At 43.5% G+C, this 20,281-nt stretch overlaps 1 long non-coding RNA gene across 1 annotated transcript in view; it reads right to left on the bottom strand.

The window, feature by feature from the left end:
* The window catches only part of LOC146812090 (uncharacterized), a 184,558-nt gene extending 165,341 nt beyond the window's left edge, over positions 1-19,217 (bottom strand). The window contains exon 1 of the long non-coding RNA XR_014965863.1: positions 18,776-19,217. This is a non-coding gene — a long non-coding RNA (uncharacterized LOC146812090). The remainder of the gene's footprint in view (positions 1-18,775) is intronic.
* Positions 19,218-20,281: the final 1,064 nt, after the last annotated feature.

The raw sequence follows: 20,281 nt of genomic DNA, 5'->3' as shown, positions 1-20,281 counted from the left end.
ACAAAAAGAAGAGGGATTGAAAAACTACGTGGAGATGGATAAGTATGTGGAAATGCACCAATTTTGTAAAATTGCCCTCACACACAGCAAGCTGTGTCATGCTTCATCATAGGGCTGCTAACACACCTCCGCGCCAGCCAAACGCTGGAGGTGGAGCAATAGGGAGGGGAAGACAAAACAACCAAAAATGTGAAAGTGGAATCACAGGTGAGATAACAGTGCAGAACAAGTGATGACAAGTGGTATAAAACTGGCATCAGGGAATCCTTGTTACAATTTTAATGTTAGGTACCCCGTCCAGAATACAAAAACAAAAAACGTGGGTGGTTGGTTGGAGAGCTTATAATTAGGGCTCCCGGTTTTATGGTATTTATTTTTTTGCCATTTCCGTCTGTATTTATCCATATTTATTTTTTGGGCTTTTTTTCTGTATTTATCCATATTTATTTTTGCCACAAGCAAAAGGCGACGCTACAGCTAGTATTTTTTCACATTTATTTACACCATACTGCCCCACTGAGAGAAACTCGCACTGCCTTCAGCACAACTCAATTGTGCTGCGACTAAATTCAAATTATGCACTAGACAACAGTAAAATGCTGTCTGAAAAAAAATTAATAACACCCTGGAAAAAGCAAACACTCATAGGGAATGCAAGAATAAGCAAAGCATGTGAACTGTAATCAGAAAAAAACATGGTTACCTTAACAGTTTTAAACTCATTATTCAAATCAGTAAGTGATTTTGCCTGAAAAGTTCAAGACATGGCTACAGGACCAGGAAGGGACCCCTTTCAATGTCCATTGCTTATATCCTTTCAAAATGTATGCAGTTTGGTTTAAAAAAGACCACATCCCCAAACACAGAGCCGCATTTTATAAGCTAAAATAATTAAAAAGTTGAAAACGATCATATTAAACGTTTCCACTCTACCCATCAACCAGGTATTGCAGTCCCTTTAGGAATGGTGCACTTACCCACCCTGGGAAAACATTGTTGTTCAAAGAAAGAAGATAAAAAGAAAGTAGCGCTTTCACTGGCAAACTCTGTAAAGTGGCGCTAATGTGTGTGGGTGTAAATAACAGTCTGACCTGTCTGCTGTCCACTCTGTATTGCTTTATTTAGGTATTTAACTATTTTTTCTCTCCATTCCGAGGTTTTTCTTTTCAATAGAAAACGGTCAGAAAATGAGGACATTTACAGCCAAAGTGTTCAGCCTTTTTTGGATCAATTTCACAGGGGAACAAATAAAGAAAAGGAGAGGCAAGAGAGTACCTTAAGAGCTGCCTCTTGAAATCAGCATGTAAGCAGGAGCGAGACAGAAAGAGGTGGAGGAATAAAGAGAGAGGGCAGCCGCCAGAGGCAGATCAGGAGTAGTGGACACGGTCCTTGCCATGAAGGAAAAGAGACAGCGTTTATTTTTTCTCCGTTCTCTGCCCTTCCCAGAATGGCTGAGCCTTCCTGCAGCATAACAAAAGGCAGAGGGTGGGTGGCCTCTGACTCCAGGCAGGTCAAGTGCAGGGCCATTAGGTAGCGCTTTCGCGTGCTAATGGCCCTGCGATAACAGAAGGGAGAGGGGAAAATCCTTTGTCCCCTCGTCCCCCCACCCTTGTCCCCTGTGTCCCCCCACTCCAAAATCTGGGGGGGATATATCCCCCGCGTCCCCCACACTTCCTACGCCCATGCCCATGCCCAGAAGGAAAGGAGAAGAGCCTATGCAAAGGGGGCGGGAGGGGCAGGACTGGACATTTGAAACGCAAATGCACTTTGTTTTCTTACCTTTCAGAAGCATGGCGAGCAATGGCAGAGAGAGGGTGATGCAAGAGTTGTGCACTGGCCTGGCAGGTTGCTGGCAGTGCGTACCTCCCCCCCCCACGTTTGTGGCAGCCCGGGCTGAAACAGCTTACACACAGCCGCCCCGAGCACTTCACAGGTCTTTAAAAGACCATTCGCTTGTTAATGGGGCTTTGTTGGTTGTTGGTTGTTCACCCCTTCTAGAGCCCCTGCATCGCCACTCCGACTATTGCTGGAAGAATTAGCACGTTACACAATACTGCCCTGTCAGCTGAAACCCAGAGGCATCGGGTCTCTGCTTGCAGGAATCGGGAGGCGGGAGACTAGCGCGGCAACATTTACTCATATTTTACCGTTTATAAATATAAATACAGACAAAGGAAATATCGATTTCCGTCTGTATTTATATGTATAAATCCGTAAATACGAAAAACTGGGAGCCCTACTTATAATGAGATTCCAACCCCCCCACTCTGCATAAATGTCGACATGTTTCAGCCAGCACAAAATAATACCCCGGCTTTCCTCAGGACTTTCACCACTGTAATCCCTAGGTGCAGACCCTTCCTCCTCCCAACTTAGAGGGAAAAAGGGAATTATCACCTTAAGAGGAACCTTTAGTAATTAAAAACAACATAAAAATGAACAAAATATTACTAGTGAAATGTTCTCCATCCCACATAAAATCTCCACAGAAGCATACTCACACCTCCCCTCAGGGAAGGGAGAGGGTGGTTGCCTCCAATCTTAACGCTCAATAGCTGTTGTAACATACAGCCATGCCCTCTATTAGAAAAAATTTCAAATCAGGAGGTGCTGCTATGTACATTAACGCAACCAACATTACTCAGAGCACCACAAGTGAACCCGGCACCGTTCACTACACCACACTTACCGAGATTATTAGATTCGTAAACTCAAAATGGCGGGGGGGGGGTGAGAACAGCTGCCTGCACACACTCTCTGTAAGGAAAAGTAATGCAATAGTACAATAAAATAAAATAAAATAATATAAGTTGCACAATGGTAGGAGTTCTATTCTGAAGAGCTCAGTGTTAGCTTATTCTTCTGATGATTCTCAGTTCGTGTACTCTTACCCTACAAAAACTGCCTCCTCATTAGATTAAAGTTTTAACCAAGGGCCATCCGTGTTACAGAACGCGGCCATGGCTCTGCCACCACCCATAGTTGTGTCTTTCTCGGGTGGAGTGAGACCAAACTGCCTCAATAGATAAAAATATATATCCCTCTAATCTAAAAATGTTGGTGAGACTAAATCTGTGTGATCGGCTTTGGACTCATGTCAAACGCCCCCCCGTGTAACGAATTTTGTAATCCAGTTGTAGTATTACAATTTAACAACTACATGCGCAACACCTCAATAAGCCCCCAGCGCCCCACTTACTGCTTTCAAGGTCAGCTGTTAGCAGATGTATTTCGTCTCTCCTGCTCTGCCGTGTAGAGTACTGCACTGGCGTTCTCTCGATTCTCTTGAGGGAGTCCAGGACACGTCCCTCATGGTGCGTAGCCCCACGTGACCCACTGGCATCTCAGGCATCTCAAACAAACACTAGAGTGCTCATTCTAGGGTGCTTAACTGAAGGGCCCTGGTTTGAGGCCCCCTCTCTACCCCTACTTCCTGTCTAGTGAAAAAATTAGTTATGTATAAATAACGTATCTCCGATTTTTTATTCATTTATTAGATATAGATGTTAAAATATAAAAAAGGAGCCAGACTACAAAATAATTCATTCCAGATGCCCACTCACTCTGCCACATACCAAAGTCGTGGTGGTGAGGGACAAAAGAAAGAGTAAATTAGTAAATGCTAGGTTTGTAGTGGTTAATATTATTAGTATTGCTAGGAGCCACACACAAAACCAGGGTGACAAAAATGAGTTAAAACCAAGAGAGGCACAATCAGGTAAGATAGGACTGTCTCCACAGAAGGGCCCTAGATGTAGTCAGAGTGCAGGTTGGTCTTCTACCTATCGTACTAAAGATTTAGAAGTCCTGTTAGTTAGGGCCAGGATGGGATGGGGTCCCCAGGGCCCTCCTCTCCCCAAAATCTATTGAAAAATGTTTTCAAAAGGCCTGCCCCGGGGGATGGGGTGCCCGGGGCCATAAATGGCCTGAGGAGGGGGGCCACGCGGCCCCCCTCCAAATATAAAAATTATAAATAAAAATACTGGTCATGCCCCGGGGGTGGGGTCTCCGGGGCCAAAAATGGCCTCGGCAGGGAGGCCACACGGCCCCCTTCCATTTTTTTTAAAATAAAATTTATAAAATAGGGGTCAGGCACTGGGGGATGGGGTCCCCAGGGCCCAAAAAAAGGAAAGGAAGGGGGGCCACACAGCCCTCTTCTAAAAAAAATGAAAAAAAAAAAGCCGGCATCGCGCCTGAGGCCCCACCCCTCCCAGCAACATTATGCAAACTCGGCCTGTGGCGCGTTTGAAGTTGGGGATTTAATTCCCCTTCAATTCTGAGGGTCCCTGGGGGCCAACTAGCCCATCGGGTACCTCAAGTAAGCGCCACAGGGCTGCGTTGCAGAGAGGTGGTCCGAAGCCATGCCCCTTTTTAGACATCTCTGCAACGCAGCTCTGTGGCGCTTACTGGAGGTACCTGGTGGGCTTGTTGGACCCCAGGGACCCTCAGGATTCAAGGGGTCTTAATCCCCCAACTTGAAACGCGCCACGGGCGCATTTGCACACTTGTCACATCAGACCCCACCCTCTCCCTTCACCACTGTGCAAACGGGCCCTCTGGCGCATTGTAAGTTGGGGGATTAAGTCCCCTTAAATCCTGAGGGTCCCTTGGGTCCAACTAGCCCACCAAGTACCTCCAGTTATCACCACAGAGCTGCCTTGCAGAGAGGTGTAAAAAGGGGCATGGCCATGGACCACCTCTCTGCAACGCTGCCCCATGGTGCTTACTGGAGGTACCTGGTGGGCTAGTTGGCCCCCAGGGACCCTCAGGATTCAAGGGGAATTAATTCTCCAACTTAAAACCTGCCAGGGGGTACATTTGCACAGTGGTGAAGGGAGGGGGCAGGACTAATGTGACATGTGTGTACTTATCCAATCACTACGCCAAAAACCAAGTGCTTATAAATTTACCATGCACTCTCCTTCCAGTACTCTAATCATCCAGTCGGTACCCATGCTCTCATGCAATGACCCATGCATTAACTCATGCACTGCTACAGTACACTGAGCATTACCCATGCAGTCCAGCCATCGCCCTGTCAGTACCCACGCACTCCTTCAATCACCCAGCCAGCACCATGTACTTATCCAATCACTCCACCAAAACCCAAGCACTTATAAATTCACCATGCACTCTCCTTGCAGTACTCCATTCACCATGCACTCTCCTTGCAGTACTCTTATCTTCCAGTCAGTACCCATGTACTCATGGAATGGCCCAGGCACTAACACATGCACTGCTACAATCCCCTAAGCACTTCCCATGCAGACGTCTAACCACCTACACACTACTGATTCACTCCTCTAATTACCCAGGTAGTACCCATGCACTCCAGAAATCCCTGTCACTACCCATGCACTCCTCCAATCACCCAGCCAGCACTATGTACTTATCCAATCACTCCGCCAAAACCCAAGCAGTTATAAAATCACCATGCACTGTCCTTGCAGCACTCTAATCATCCAGTCACTACCCATGTACTCATGCAATGACCCAGTCACTAACACATGCGCTGCTGAAATCCATTGAGGACTACCTATGCAGTCCAGTAATCTCCCTGGTACTACCTATGTAGTTCTCCAATCACCCAGCCAGTCCTATGTCCTTATCCAATCACTGCACCAAAACCCAAGCACTTATAATTTCACCATGCACTCTCCTCGCAGTACTCTAATCATCCAGTCACAACCCATGTAGTCATGCAATGATCCAGACACTAACACATGCACTGCTACAATCCCTGTGTACTACCCATGTAGTCCTTTAACCACCTCCACACTTCTCATTCGCTCCTTAAATTCCCCTGGTAGTAACCATGCAGTCCAGCAATCACCCTGTCACTCCCCGTGCAGTCCTCCAGTCACCCAGCCACTACCATGTACTAATCGAAACACTCCGCCAATACCCACGCACTTATAAATTCACTCAGGCACTGTCCTTGCAGTATTCTAATCTTTCAGTCAGTAGCTATGTACTCATGCAATGATCCAGGCACTAACTGATCACTGTTACAATCCCATATGCCCTACCCATACATTCCTGTACCCACTTACACACTTCTCATTTGCTCTTTCAATTCCCCAGGTAATACCCATGCTGTCCCGCAATCACACTGTCACTCCTTGTGCACTCCTCCAGTCACCCAGCCACTACCATATACTAATCCAGACAATCCTTCAATACCCAAACACTTATAAATTCACCACACACTCTCCTTGCAGTACTCTAATTATCCACTCAGTACCCATGTACTCATGCAATGACCCAGTCACTAACACATGCACTGCTGCAATAACTTGAGAACTACCTATGCAGTCCAGTAATCTCCCTGGCACTATCTATACAATCCTTCAATCACCCATCCAATCCAATCTGCTTATACAATCACTGTAACAAAACCCAAGCATTTATAAAATCACCATGCACTCTCCTTGTAGCACTCTAATCATCCAGTCACTACTCGTGTACTCATGCAATGACCCTGGCATTAACTCATGGCAAATACAGAGGAGGTCATGCTAATCACAGGGGAACCCCAACGCATAGTGTTCCCTAGTGTATGTAGGTGTTTTCACTGTATTCTAAGTGTCTCTTAGCATAGCACTGGATCTAGGCCTGGTTAGTCAAAGTCAGTTACCACCAGTACCCATCAGCAAAACGTTGGGGGCACAGGAGGACTTTCTGCTCCTCTGTTGGTTCTTTCTGCACATCTCTTCTTCTTCCTGCACTTTTCTTTGTCTTTCTGGGCTTCTTTTGCCTCTTTCTGCATTTGTCTTGCTTCTTTCTGCATTTTTCTTCCTCTTTCTTCACATGTCCTACCTTTGTAGGCATAGTTAGAAATTAGCATTTAAAAAACCGTAGAAGTTCACTGAAAAAACCATAGGTTTCAGTGATGTTATAGTTAGCAATTAACATTTAAAAAACCTTTGAGAAATTCACTAAAAAAAACATAGGTTTCAGGGACATTATAGTTAGAAATTAGCATTCAAAAAACCTTAGAAATTCACTGAAAAAACCATAGGTTTCAGGGACATTATAGTTAGTTGGAGATTTCACTCGTACACAACCATAGAAATTTGGCCATTATAGTTAGTAAACCTAACTTTAACTCATGCCCCCGCAATGCACTGCTGATGACGTCACATATTACATCACTCATGACATGCTCAGTGACATCACTGATGACATCACTGATGACATCTCAAATGACATCACTGATGACATCACTGATGACATCACTGATGGCATCATCCACATGATCATCTGATGCACCTCCTCATACCCTAATAAAACCTTTCATACACCCACTCTAAAATACAGACCACCAATATCGAAACCATAGACAGACCAATAGCAGTTAGTACATACCTGCTCAGTGATTCATACGTCTACACACACATCCACCCACTAACCCATACAGTCACTCACACACAGTCATTCATCTATACAGCCACTGATATATCTATTCATACACCCATATAGACACTCACACACTGCCACTCACCCAAATAGTTACTCATACACCTGGTCAGTCATGCAAAGAAACTATCACACACCCATTTCCTTGCTTATACAGTCATACACACACCACCACACGTATTTATACAGATACTAACAAATACTTACTCTCTTAAACAATCGCTCATAGAAACACACACTCATCCATACAGATACTCTTGCAATCACTCACTCTCACATATAGTCATTCATATACTCCAACACTCACATATGCTGCTTTAAAACATATGTAGTTACTCACACATGCACAACTGAGACATCCATTCACTCACCAACACATCCATACACATACTCACCCACCCATACAGTTGTTTCCATATGCACTCTTGAACCCATACACCCAGTGAAACAACCTCTCACATATCTATGCACAGTCACACCCCCCCACCCACCCACAAAGACACTCAGGCACCCATACAGATACTCAGACAACCAATAAATAACCCATATAGACACTCATGTAGCTACTCACCAAGCCATGCAGCCGCTTACACACCAACTAACAGACTAATAAAGACATTCACACAGTTTAGTCACTAACCCATGTATTCAGTAAGACACATTTAATGACTCACTTATACAGTCAGTCACACACCTACTAAATCATCCGTTCAAACACACATACACCCACACATACTTCAATACACCTTGGCATATATATATTTTTATACTTTACAGAAACAAACATTCACTGGATGATGTCATCAGTGATGTCACTGAGCATGTCATGAGTGATGTAATATGTGCCGTCAATAGCAGTGCATTGCCGGGGTGCGAGTAATATTTAAGTCTACTAACTATAGCGGCCGAATTTCTATGGTTTTGTATGAGTGAAATCTCCAACTGACTATAACGTCCCTGAAACCTATGGTTTTTTCAGTGAATTTCAAAGGTTTTTTAAATGAAAATTTCTAACTATAACGACCCTGAAACCTATGTTTTTTTCAGTGAATATATGTTTATATTGGTTAAAATATTGAAATTATGACGTATATTAAAATTATTAATTTAGTAATTGTTTTCCAAGTAGATATATGTAAATATACTTATTAATTATTATATTTGTGAGGTGAACTTTTTTTGTTGTTTGTTATATTTGTTAAAATATATATTAAAGTAATTTATTTTTTTAATTTAATGTTAGCATTTAACATATTAAGTATTTATTATTTTAATGTAGATATATTCAAAAAACAATATTTGATGCAACAATATTTTTTTACCGCAATATTTTATTATTCTATATTTTTTTACTTACCATTATAAGTATAGGGTGACAATTTTTACATCGATATTTTCGTCACAATATTTTGGTATTTTGAGGGTCAATATTTTGTCACTGAACCCTTTGCTAACATGCTGTTGGGGAACTAAAAAATATGTTTAGGATATTATACTTACATTTTCCTGAAAGCTCACTATTTTTCTGACTTTTTTATGCAGTAAACTTTGCCAGACATGGTGATGCACCAGTAACCCTAAAGCCGGTGGCTGTGCCCCACAATGTCTGGCAGAGTCAATTTCTATGTTGGCCAAGTCACTTGCGGAGCGGTTTGTTTCACTGCCAGTAGCCTGAGAGTCACATGGCAGTTTTACCACATGAGATTGTGATGGGGAACTTGATGTATTTGCTGTTTAATTACTCCAGTGTGCTTGTGTTTGGACTGTTTTAATCCTATCATGAATTTTTTTCCATATTTCTCCCAAGCTGCAAATAAAGACTTGCTTATAGAACTCCTGAGACCCTATTAGGCACTGATTGCACTTGTACCAGAAGGAAGTGAGGTATTCACAGCATCTGGTAAATACAATTATTGTAGAGTGTAATATTTACCTGGTGTGAAAAATCTAACTATCTTTGAATTTGCAAGGATACCGCAACGGGGTTTCCCAGCACTAAGAAAGTACCAGATGGAGGTCAACACAGTTAAAACAGTCAGGTCTTCAACAGCCTTTGAAACTCCATAAAGGAACTAAACTAATGCAGCTTTAAAGGCAGAGTGTTCCATAAGGCGGGAACAAGAAAGCAAATGATTTCCCTACTTGCCTGAAATAGTTTGACACAAGGTGTCTAGTAAGATGCAGACTGCTATAACGGAGAGTGCGCTTAGGAAAATAGGGATCACCATTGCACTAAGATAGGTGAGACTACAGCCAAAAAGAGACTTCTACGTAAAGAACAATGCTTTGAATTGAATGTGCTTGTTAATTGGCAGCCTTTGGAGAGCATGTAAATGTAAGGAAACAGAAACCGATTTAGGAACATGGCAGAGTAGGCCGGCTGCTGCATTTTGCACAATCTGAAGACTGTTTGCAGTCTTTTTAGTGGCACCTAAATATAGAACATTTCCATTGTCAAGCCTAGAAATAATCAGAGACTGTACAATGGTTCTTTGAGCTGAAACCAAACAATTCTCTTCAGAGATTTGAGTAGACCAAAGCAGCAGCAGAATGCAATCTTATTTATTTGGTAATCCATAGTAAAGCTAGAATCCAGCCAGAATCACACATGTTTTACCATTGTGCTAGGAGTGGGCAGTGGCCCCAGATCACCCAGCGGTGACTGTAGGCCCCATAGTTGTGGCTGATTGCCTACCAGCAGGACCTCAGTCTTGTTGCCGTTCAATTTGAGGTAGTTGTTCCTCATTAAGCCAGCAACCTCAGTAAGGCAGAGTGTAAGATTAGATGGCCTAGTGCTATACTGTGCACGCATGGAAACAATAATCAGCGTGTTATCACCACAAATGATAAGGGTTAGGCCATGAGCCTATACAAAGACAGCCAAAGGCCGAACATAGATATTGAAAATGTAGGGCTCAGGGAGGAACCCTGTGAAACCCTGCATGACAGCTGTAATATCAAGGACGCGGAAGCCTTGGAAAACACCTGAAATTAAATGTCTTGTAGGACAGGACTGAACTTATTCAGAGCTGCGTCCTAAATACCAATGTCTGCTAGGCTCTGAACCATAACTGGATGAGACACTGTATCAAATACAGTGCTTGGGTCCAAAAGGATAAAGAGGCAGTGCTGCAGCTATCCAAATGCCTTCTTAGATGCGTCACAGCACTGAGTAATGTGATTTCAGTGCTAAATCCAGGGCGGACGCCTGACTGACAGGTGTGTAATAGATCATGGCCTTCCAAAAACACGAACATTTGGTGGCTAATATGTTGTTCTGAAAATTACTGGTGATGCCAGAGACATAATGAGAGGTATAGATATCCACAATCTTATTTGGGCTAGAAATTTGCTAAGTCATTGCAGGTTTGCAGCAAGAGAGAGGGAGATTGTGCCAACATCGCAGGATCTAAAAGGGACTTAACAATATCAAAGAGCTCTTTAGAGGAGTTCTGCATGCTAGCAATCTAGTTGGCACAATAGGCTGCCGCACAGGTTGCTTTGAGCTTGACTTCACCCATCTGACAGTAGGACTTCCGCCATGTCCGATCTATCTGCTTACATCTTTTCTTTGAAACCAGCAACAAATCATTAAACCATGGTGCTGGCGTGTGGATGACATTTCTGGACCCAGAGGTAAGTGGCAATACCCTATTCTGAGAATGTCAGATCCACAGATCCCCTACACACGTTTCCTTCTACAGAGTGCCAGTGAGTTTGGGAGCATCCTCCTGTAAGTAAGAGCAGAAAGTTTCAGGATTTAATGTAGACCATTGTCTTAAAACAGCAATGGGACCTGGAGTTGGGAGTTCTGCAGCTCTAGTTGGGACCTACATCGGAACCGTGTAACGGTCGGACCAGAAAAGTGGTAAAGGAGTGTCAGCCGAAAGGGAAGACAAGTTAAAAAAACACAGGATTCAGAGCATGTCCCGCCTTGCATGTCAGAGTATGCATCAGTAGCGAAAGGCATAAAGCCAGAAAATAGTTAGCAACAGACAAGGCCAAGCTACTATTGGTCTCATCAAAATTAATAATACGGTCTCCCAGAATTGTAAAATTGGCACTCTTCAGTATTAAAGTGAAATGGCTTCCACTACTGATGAGCTCCAATGACCTGTGCGGCCAGGAGGGTGATAAATTAAGCACCCCCCCAACAGCATAAAGTTCCTAGGTAGTCCAAGAGAGAAAATCATGCCCTCACAATCTGGGATATTTAGCTGTTCCATACAGAAAGAATATGCCGATTTAAATATGATATAGGTTCCTCCTCCACGACCCTCCATACGGTTGTGCCTTATTATATAATGCTCATCAGGCAAAGCCTGAGCTGTAGCAGGCATTGAGAATGCATTCCACCGGGTTTCAATTAGAAACAAAACATCTGGCATATAATCAGTAATAAAATCAAAAATGTCTAGTGACCGGCAAATCATGGAGTATAAGCGATAGGTGACTTGCCTGCCTGGCGAGGTGCAATTGAGGGCAAGAAGAGTTTGAGATGCAGAGCCATCTCCAATCGGCAGGCTGCAGAAATGACGACTGCCTATATTATCTGAGAAGGGTCAGACTATGCAGGCAAGCAGACAAAATTGCTGTACATAAAGCGTGAAGCCTGACAGCAAAGTATGTAAGTTTAGCTGACATGGGACACTTAGGATTCCTGGCCCGTGGGCCCGTTAGAGAGTGGGCCACGTGGAATCAACCATGGCAATAAAACACTGGAGTGGTAAAAGATATCTTAAAACAGAAGAACAAAATAGCCACCAAGCAAGCCAGCTCTGCACAGCCCACAACAATCCCAAACCCCAGAATCATCAAAGGCCCAGAAAAAAGAAACAACGTATGAAGCATCAACTGAAAACTTTAAAAGATGCAATGTGTCTGCCTCAGGAATAAAAACAAAAAATGCATAGCCTCCATCAGCCTAAAACATTTTCTAGCTAGCACATCAAGATTTTCAATTATTTTAAGGATACGGAGGCGAGGGTAATGCTTCTCCTTCTTTCCTGTTTATTAGTACAATTTTGACAGCAGTCAATCAAAACAGACATTTTTATAAACTACATTTCCCATAAACCTTAGGATTACATCACATCTCCTACATCAATGATAATATCTCTGCTCATATAAAATGCATTGCGGCCATTTGACGTTCTCTTTCTTCACCTCATCGGCTGATTGAACTGCGGAAAAATGTGCTTTCCATCAATTGGATATCACTGTGGTATCGTAACCATATCATAGCGTATACGATAAAACTCAAGAACTGGAATCATCCATGAGACCAAGAGGGTCTTGAAGGAACTGCAACTTACAACCTCTTCTTGGTCATCCATTCGGACCACTGACCAGAATCTGGGACGAACAGAGAAAAAAAACACTATAATACCCAATTCCATGTAGGGTAAAAATACTACATATGAATACAGTTTTCCATGAGGGTGGGGATAATATGAACAACATTTTAACACTTCAGCGTGGTGAACAAATGAGGGTGGGATAATCCTTGCCTTCGTGTCCTTAAGGGAATTGAACACTTTTGATGCGCTAGCTAGAAAATGTTTTATTCTATGTCAGGACTGGAGACTTCGGATTATGCTTGTTCAAAGCTTGTTGTAACACCATTGAGATCACAGCTAGAATCACCTTGTAGTAAAAGTTTTCATAAGTAGAATTAGCAGACCAGTTTGCTGCTCTAATGATGTCTTGGAGATGAGAACCTAGGCCGGAGGATTTCTAGTCTATGGTTTCTTTGACTGAGAAAGTTCCAAAATTAGAAGCATCAACAACTGCTTCGAAGGGAAGCGATTGCACCTGGTGAGCTAAAGTAGCGGAAGAGGCTAGATGGAAAAGTATGTGAAGAAGAGTTGGCTTTCGTTGGATTGACAAAACTCCCTAGTAGAGTCTTATATATTCCTTCTGGCATTGCACTGTGCACAACCTGAGGTTGTCTGAAAAGCTAGGATAAGTAGTCTACATAGAAAGTGTCTTTAACTGTCTTTTTATGGCAAAAAATATTCATCTGAGGATATAAACACACTACCAGAGATGTTCAGCGACTTTAGCATCCGTCACCCTCTTGCAAGAAACTAAACAAAACAGAATGGTCAGCTTGTCAAAAAAGAAATTTCAGAACAAATCAGAGTTAGCAGGCCATCTCTGTAGGAATCTGAGGATAACATTGATGGTTGACTAAACAAATATCCTGCATGATTCTACTGGCTAGGGGAAGTTTGCCAGTTGGTCTATCCTCTATGAGAGAATGACTGGATGCATTTGCAGACTGGTATTCACAGAAATTAGGTGAAGCTGTTGGAAACCATTTATACTAGGAAGTAGATTACAGAAGCAGTGGGAACATCTAGGGGTCCAGACCCCGTTCGCTCTACCAACCTAACCATTTCCTCCATGTTGGGATATATATTGCTTGTGGGAAGAATCTGACCAGGATTTGGATAGAAATGAGTTGGACTGGTCTGAAAGGTCTGGGAGGAACTAGTGTTTCCTGAGATGCGCTAGCACATGAGATGAAGACAGTCTTGTGGAAAAAACAAGTGCTGCAGGCCAGCTAGATTCAAAAATAATTTGGGAGTAAAGGAATCTGAATTAAGAAATCACGGAATATCTCAGAAGGACTGTGAACCAGGATTGAGCCTTCCATAGTGAAGAGCTAGGATCAATATTGCTTGATGACCAAGACTATATGCTGATACTCTTGAGATCATCAGGAATGGGGTGGAAACAGAAGGCAACAGACTCCTTCAAATTTGAAGGAAGGCATCTGAGGCTTAGGCCATCAGATCCGGTGACCAAGAGAAGATATTCCTCAACTGAGTGGATAGAACGGAATGTGTGGCATTGATTTCAGCAATTCCACAAAGCTTGAAAATCGTGGGAAGGTGATCCCATTAGCTGGAATGTTATTTCATTGATCTGACCCAGAAGGTATTCTGCTGTCACTGAGATACAAAGTTGAGGGCGGTGAGGGCAGAATATTCTGCAATTTCTACTAGAAACCGGGATCTCGTCCCTTACAGATTGTTCATGCAATGGACCGTCAGAATTTTGTCCATTCCTAGCCGAACGCACCCACTGGAAAGAAGGACAGGGGTTTTATTGTAAAGGACCTTGATAACAGCTCAAAGTAATTCTTATGAAGGTTGGCTTCTTCTGAGTCAAACTAACCTCTCGTGGTACCTCATACCCCCAAAATTGACGTCTGATTCTAGAAAGACGTCCTACCAGAAGACAAAAATGGTGTTATAGGCATTCATGCGGATTAACCATCATTGAAGAAGGGACCTGGAATCTGGAACCAGATTGATCAGCTTTGAGTAAGCTATTCACTTCTGAAAAAGGATGGGTCTGTAGGTGATGGAGTGCTTTGAAGTGGAGAGGGGTCGGGAAGATGGCTTGGTTGAGGGAGGCTTGCAGGCCTAGGATACTGGTCAATATTAGCAAATTGGCTCTGCCTTAGTGAAGGGTGAAGTGTGTGTTCTTCTGCACAGTACTCAACTTCTGTGTGATGAGGGACAACTGGTCTGGCACAGAGTCTGCCTAAAAACCTAGAAACTTTATGCATTGAGAGGTAACGAGAATGGATTTCCTTTAATTGAACCGGGAGGTTTAGGTCCTGACAGAGGTGGCCTCTTCAGTTCTGATGCAGAAGCAGAAACGTCTAGTCTTGTGCCGCCAAGAGAATGTGATCTACATAGATAATCAGACGAATCCTTCAGGTGCAAAAGCTCTCAACTATCGCCTGCATGACGTTGATAAAAACACCAAGGGACGGAGGTGGCGATCAAAGTGAGCACTTTGAAATCATGCATTGTTGTCCCATGCAGATGGAAGGAATTTCTGATGAGGGTAAGTATCAAGAAAAGAAATGGACGTCCTTCAAGTCAAAGGTATTTTTACCCTCTAGTCTTTCTCTTTGAGGATATCCCTGAAGAGCTATATTTCCTCCACGAAAGAACTCTAGCTGGTGTCCCGTCGCTGCTTCCAGAACTCATTGGCCTATACCCATAGAAAGCCTGGTCAAAAGAAGGACTGAATCCTGCCCCCTAAGACAACAGGGAAAGTTTCACTTAGCTTTACCTTGGTGATTTAATCTGGTGTTGTAGTTGTCCTAGGAGTAGAAGAAACTTCTTTCGTATCAATAGTGGTCTCCTCGCACCCTGGCGGGGTAGAATGTTTCCCAGGAGTGAGTGGAGTACTCACGGACTCTGAGCAGAAAGTACGACTGGGGGCGCTAGACATGTTTGCGGCTAGTTGGTTTAGAACGTCCGGCCCTGGTAAAAGTTGTGTTGGATACATCATGGTGGGGCGTCTGAACCTTGTCATGGGCTATAAATGTGTTGCCGAATGTGGCCAGGTCTTTTGCGAACTTGTCACAGAGTGGCCAGCCATTGGCGACACGGACTGCCTCTTTGTTAGCATGCTCCGCCAGTATGAGGTCACTGCAGATTAACACTGAGCCACGCCATTCTACAAACAGTGCACAATGGGTGTTGTTCAGAAGGCACAACACTCTATGGGCCCATCCTGTAAGGACATCAGGGTCCACCAGGTTATCAGTGTCTCTGGCAAGGACTGCCATCTCAAGGATTTTGTACAGCAGAAGCTTTAAACAGAAGGCTGAATGGAGGTCGAGCATTACCTTATCGGGTACGTCAGACGGGGGGTAGTGTAAGCAGACTCTGTAATAGATGTCCCTGTCATAGCTCTTCTGAAGGGGGGGAAAGGGCATTGCCACTGACAACAGGAAGCGGCATCCAATCTGAAGAGCGGGAATGTGGGAGCGCATCAGGCTCAAAGTCCATGGTGGGGTCATGGTCAGAAGAGGGGTGGGACCTTTCAGAAGGGGAGTGGTTCTGAGGGTCTCAGTAACCTCGTTTGTGCCCTAGAATGGATGCATCACCTGAGTCAGAGGGGGGTGGGTCAAAGCCATAAGTGCCATTGCATGGAGAAGTGAGGGAGGCGGGGAGGGGCTAGTGAAAGGAACGATCCGTGGCATCAGCATGGCCATGAGGTATGGCTTTTGACCTAGTAGGCATTGTCATTATATAAGGCCAGACATTGCCCTTAGAGAGTGCTGTAAGAAGCCATGGCAGGATAAAGGGGGGAGGCAGCCCTGAGATGTCCATAAACGTAGGCAAAAGTAAGAGGAGAAGGTGCCTTAAGGTGGTGTCTGAAGCCCCTCAGGAAAAACCCTGTATGGCCAAATTGTTTGCCCTTGTGTGCGAGCATAGGGGAGGTGACGAGTAGTCCCCCGCATGCACTGAAGTGGGCGGAAGGGCTCTCTCCTGCAGAGCCATGCGTCTACTTACTCACCTAAGATAGGTCAGGAAATCTGTGGCATGAGAGTAAATTGAAGTGGAAAAAAGACTCCTTCTTGTGGAACCACATGTCTACTCGCTTACCCAACACAGTTTGGGATACCCATGGTGAGGGAGTCACGTTGTTGTGTAGTTCCTATAAATCTATATAGGATCTGCGCATTTAGACAACATGAACTAAGGGATTGGTGTCCAGACTGGTTCCAGACACCCCGGAAGGCTATGTTACTATGTAGACCAGCTAGCTCACAGTACCACTATAAGCCCCACAACCTTACCAAGGAGCGAATAGTTTCTGGCAACTATCGAACATGACAACCGTGACCTCTCAGGGATCGTGGAAACAGTACAGTATTTTTAGCTCAGTCACTCGTGCTCACTTTGTCTCAGAGAGCTATATAGTATAAATGGTGGGGACGTTTTATTGAACCAGCGTCATTCTAGTATAAAATACATGTGCTGCAACAACCATGAAACAGAAACAGATATAGACGACTACCAGCACCAATAGAGTAAATAAATGGTAGAATTCTACCATAGTGAATATATACAGGCATATAAATACATGACAGTAATAATGTGTACTCCTACGATGCTCACCCTAACCCTAAGTGTACCTAACATGTATGTAGGTATATAGCCAGGAATCCCCCTAAGAAAGAGCCAACCCCATTACCTGATGTGAGAGAGCGAAGGACTCTGTCTTGCTCTTGAGTTGGACACCCCACAAGGGATGTCAGACCACTGAGTGCTGGAGTGTTTGTGTACAGGGACTTCATCGTATCGTGTCAGTGTGTCAGCATCTACGTTTTTTCTCCTCTGGTTTACCCAGCGAAGATGTGGTACTTATATACCCGAAAGGTACCCTCAGGGGTTCTACCTAGATGTGTCACGGTACTGTAGACATGCTGGCCATTGATGACAATAGTGGTGACCCTTACACAGAGTTATTATGCAGAAGATGGTAATCCTGCTGTGATACTGATGGAGAAAACCACATAACATATGCGGCACCTAACTAGGTAAAAGGTCTGCGCCAGAACCGTTATGTAGAGCAATGGTAGATGTAGGTAATTGGTCATACAACTACCGAGGCCTATATCGGGGTACATTTGGGTTCATAACAGCGTGCACGGGAAGGTGAGGTCAAAATAGGACAGAGACTGTCCGTACTGGAGCGCTCTGCCTCCTTGCATCCGGTCACCCCCTTCGGGTGCCAAAGTACTGTGGCCTAAATTGTATCTCAAAATGTTTGATAAAGATAAGAAAAGCAGAAAGAATATTAAATAAAGTAAAATCGAAGTCTATTTATCTTGTACGAAAGCAGAAAAGAAAGCGGACGTCCATATGACGACAATTTATTTAATATGAGCAGAGACATAGGTGACTGGTGTAGGAGACGTGATGTCATGCTAAGGTTTATGGGAAATGTTTATTAAAAAAAGTCTGCTTAGATTGCTTGATGCCGAAATTGTATTAATAAACAGCAAAGAAGGAGTAGCATAATTCGAAGCCTCCGGTCTTCACATAGAATTACTAGCGTGTCAGCACACTGCCATTAAATAATAGCTGAGTCGCGTGGAATCAAGTATGGCGCTCAAACACTAGAGAGCTTAAAGAGATCTTAAAATTGCACCAACAAAATGGCTGCCATGGTTTGACCTGACAGCAAGCTCTGCAATGCCCACACAATCATCCAACAATAATCACAAACCCGAGAACCATCAAACTTATAAAACTTCAACTGAAAATTTAAAAACATAAACTGTGTCTGCTTCTGGAATTAAAAAAATGAGTGGACTCAACCAGTCTTATGAGCATGTGCGCGCACTACCCTTTATGAAATAATAGTTGGCCTACGTGGAACCAAGCTTGGTGCTCAAACACTTGACCACTTAAAGATATCTTAAAAAAGCACAGACAAAATGTCTGCCAAGTATTCATCCGACAGCAAGCTCTTCACAGTGAAGTTTTAAAATGCCCACACAATAAGCCCACAACAATCTCAAGCTCCATACCTCTTATTTTGTGTTTTCCGTTGGAAAATGAGGAATTGCATGCAGATTTTGGTACTTTCAGCACCAGGTTTCCCGAGTATATGAATTTATCAAAAGTTTTTCACTGGTAAATTTCGGCAAGTATGATGATCTGCCAAAATTCACATGGGGAAAATTGTGGAGGTGCGATAATTAACTGGGTATTTGGGTTTGTGCATGCATCAGAGTATACCAGCAGCCTCCTCAGTCTTTCTATGGCTCCTTGTTCTACCACGAGTCTCAGGACTGCCTGTCAATCGAAAGATCATGGCTGCCGCGTGTTTCTCAGCTCGCGCCGGTCCCCTTGCCATCAGAGGTTCGCACTGCTTGTGGTCAAAGCGGAATAAGACGAGGGACGAACACTAATGAGGAAGTCCTGTGCCTCATTCCACAGGCATCATGGCATGGAAAGCAGGGAACGAAGCGTAAGAGCCCCGGGCCAGGTTCTGATTAGGCATCAGCTGAAAAAGAACAGCTAATAATTAGTTGATCCTGAGAGAGGGGGAGACTTTGACACTAATACTTTTAAATTAGTCTAAATATCTCCCAGATGGTCTAGTAATAGTTCTTCCTCCGAACGTCCCTCCTTTTCCAAGGTAAAAGGTAAGCAAAAATATATCCTGAGCGTCGTTTCTTGTGAACTACACAAGAGTGTGTTATCCACCTCCCCATGTAAGCACGACTTTTCTCAGCCCAAATAATGAGCCGAAAAGACAGACTCTATCTAGGTTTAGGTTTCACTTTAGCAAATACAACTTAACCATACAGAGTTCATTCTTCCGTGAAATGTCTTCGGGCTATAAAGGACTCTCAAACAATAGCTGGCTTTTTAGGATATTTCTACTTCTAAGAAACACTGATATGGACAGATACGAGAGAGCAACCTAACGTTTTCCTTTTCACCAGACTAATGCTCCGCTTATTTTGCATATTTTCTGATCCCACAATGCTCTGCGTGTTTACACATGCCAGATTGAGCTCCAGTTTAAAGAAATACCAGCTGCCTCAAGCTTTGTCTGCTTCTTGCAATATTCAAAGGCTGCCATGTCTATCTAGTGCGTGTGTTTGAAGTGGAGGGTATGGAAATGTATGAGAGAGATTCTTCAAACCCACCACAGATTCAAGGACTCATTGCAGACCGCTTTCTACTTTAATATTTAAAACATGGTGTAACAGGAGACGGGGGGGTAGGCGACACAAAGTTTCTGGGATCGGACAAAGACAGTCCTGGGGACTCTCAATTGACCCCATACAAAGTAACTGTATTCTGGTAGCCGCAGGCTCTGATAAACGTACACAGTTGCAAAGTTCTAAAGTTAAATAATGATTAAGGCGGGCTTTTTTCACAGTTTGTGAGTATGCTTTATTGTTTTTTACATTTTGCAAAGTAAATAGACAATAGGTAAAAAATATGAACAAACAAGGGTTGTATAGGAAAAAATAAAGAATAAACTAAACGTTCTTAACGTCATTCCCAAACCTCAAAAT

Source organism: Triturus cristatus, chromosome 7, assembly GCF_964204655.1.
Source record: "Triturus cristatus chromosome 7, aTriCri1.1, whole genome shotgun sequence".
Taxonomy (NCBI): Eukaryota; Metazoa; Chordata; class Amphibia; order Caudata; family Salamandridae; genus Triturus; species Triturus cristatus.
Note: the sequence above shows the minus strand (reverse complement) of the source record. Positions and strands in the feature narration are given on the sequence as shown.